The sequence below is a fragment of the Penaeus vannamei genome, chromosome 13 (assembly GCF_042767895.1).
Source record: "Penaeus vannamei isolate JL-2024 chromosome 13, ASM4276789v1, whole genome shotgun sequence".
Taxonomy (NCBI): Eukaryota; Metazoa; Arthropoda; class Malacostraca; order Decapoda; family Penaeidae; genus Penaeus; species Penaeus vannamei.
This window is the reverse complement of record NC_091561.1, coordinates 6,461,252-6,463,751: the sequence shown is the minus strand read 5'-3', so window position 1 is coordinate 6,463,751 and position 2,500 is coordinate 6,461,252. Positions and strand designations below refer to the sequence as shown.

General features: G+C 38.3%; 2 protein-coding genes across 2 annotated transcripts in view; both read right to left on the bottom strand.

Annotated features, from left to right (window-relative positions):
- Positions 1-68, bottom strand: part of LOC113830176 (cuticle protein CP14.6-like) — a 1,355-nt gene extending 1,287 nt beyond the window's left edge. The window contains exon 1 of the mRNA XM_070128781.1: positions 1-68. This exon is cut by the window's left edge and continues 21 nt beyond it. The gene's annotated coding sequence lies outside the window, so the exon portion shown is untranslated.
- LOC113830179 (cuticle protein AMP1A-like) overlaps positions 1-2,500 on the bottom strand; it is a 122,797-nt gene that overhangs the window by 21,283 nt on the left and 99,014 nt on the right. The gene's annotated exons all lie outside the window — the stretch shown is intronic.

The following is a 2,500-nucleotide window of genomic DNA, read 5'->3' as shown; positions in this document are numbered from 1 at the left end:
GGGGTTACTGGTGCTTGAAACGAAGGCAGACAGTCTTATATAGAACAGGGAACGGCCTTGCGACGGACAAGGCAGAAAAAATCTCCACACCCACAGACGGAAACCTTCACCTTCACTGATCACTTTCCTCTTCGAATAATCCATTCTTTCTTTTTTTCCCTTGCATATGCGATGGTTTCCCTATTTTTTCTATAGAATTTGAATTATGTGTACTCTTCTTTATTGTATTGTACATGCATTTCTCATTTTATTGCATGCATATTTTATTTGTCTATATCATCCTATTACAATTTTTGTCCCAAGATTATTCCGATTAAGTTATGTCAGTTAGGAAGGGTGATTATTTTGCAGTGGTAATATTATTGTACGGTGCAGATAAGCAAATAATGAGAATGATTATGATGATGATGATTGTGATAATGATCATAATGGTAATGATGGTGATGATGAAGCTAATAAAGATTGTATTGATAATAGTGATGATAAGAGTAATGATAATAAAAATGATAACGAGAATATTAAGAGTAATAGTGATGATAAAATATTGATAGTAGTAGTATTGATGATAATGATTATGATAATAACGATAATTATAAAACTGATTATGATAAAAAAAATAATGATAGTAAGTTTGATGATAATGAATATGAATAAGATAATCATATTAACAATGATAATGATAATGATGATAATGATGATAGGAATAATGGTAATATTAATGATGAGCTTCTTGAGATATATACTGGTTGACTTTCATTATATAACTGATTACATAATAATCACCAGACATTGTTTAGAACAAACACAAACACTCTGTGGCTATCGAAAGTGATGAGCATGCTCGACTTTATACAAATACTATATCGAGGGTGAATATGCTCTTGATTTTGAAGATATGATAGATAGTACACTCACACAGGTGCTTTTACGTCTGTCTCTGCAATATGCATATACATACATAATGCATATATGAAAAAAACAACAACTCCAGTTTGAATTTAGGTCGGAGTCTGATCAAAAGTTGCTAACATTCAAACAGTTGGATGCACTAAACTGATTCCAAGTGAATTCCTGCATAAATTACCAGAGAAAAAGGTATGAAGGGTAAGAGCTGAGGTGATAAGGGCTAAAACTGAACGAATATATCCCATGCTTTGTTACGCAGAGGACACTTTTCCCCCCCCCAAAGGTCTGTCTGCAATAGGAACGTTTGTAAAAAGTAAAGTGACTGAAATGTTTTGAGTGTCAGTGCCAGGGATATAAAACTGGTCTTGGGCGATTGATAGTGTCTGGAGTAGCGGTCACTACAGTAGATTTCGCATTTTTAGGATGAAATGGGTGATCAAATATTCATGAGATTGAATTTTGCTGAGTGATTTTGATACTGAAGTCGAATGCTTTTTTTATTTATTATTATTATTATTTTTTAAATCTTCGTATCTTTCCACCACTTTCTGAAGCTAAATCATGGTTCCCGAAAGGTCAGTTACTACAAGGGATCAGTTTGAGAATTTTATTTTGACTAGATATAATAAATACACAGTCGAGATCAAAATTCAGTTGGGTCGGCCGTAGAGTCTGGAAGGAGCGGAAAATTCATCGGATTCGTCGCTTCGGTTGAGGTCCTCCTCGGCGGCCATTGGTATCTGGTCGAGAACGAACTGAGGGATCGGGTGGGGGAACTCGGGAGCCATGGGCAGGAGGTCGAACTGGGGCTGGAAGCCGCTCTCGTCAGCCACGAATTGGAGGTGGATTTCAGGGCCGTCAGGAGCAGTGTACCTGTAAGCATATCAACTGCTATTTTAGAACATACGTCAGAACTTATATAGAATATGAATAATGTAAATTTAAATGAAATGATGAATACGAACATCGTTTTTACTACTACTCACGTGTATTCTCCCGCCTCGATCGCAGCGTCCTCATCACCGTCGGGGGATCCAGCCTGGGAAAAGCGGATGCCGTTGGCAGCTTCGAAGTCGAAGCTGTAAGTTCCGTCTTCCTCGTGGACGCGGTCGTCCTTGACGCTCCCGCTCCTCACTGGACGCAGCACGAGGAGCATCGAAGTTGTACTGAGGGGCGGCTGCAGCCACAGTGGCTACTCAAGCAATAATACGCTTGTGCAGAGTAAAGAGAAAACGCAAAATATCTTTCCCGTAAATATATGCACGCGCACACGTGTACCTATTTATCTATCTATATACCTGTATATTTATCTATCAGTTCATTTATCTATCTATACAAGATGTAATGCATGAATGTTCAACATGGTATAAATCACAGATATATTTCACCTAAATACTAACAAGTTTCATGTTGATGAGCCAGTAGTCTTTGGTGTCGAAAATGAAGTCAACTGATATTATATGCTTTAGGCCGACCTTGTTGACAAGCAGAAAGGTCGGACTGCAACCCCGCCCGTTCGGCCTTCACCTGCATTAGTTTATGGATGATCTCAGGCAAGTACTTGCACGCACATCACCTGTCTTCGAAATATTGT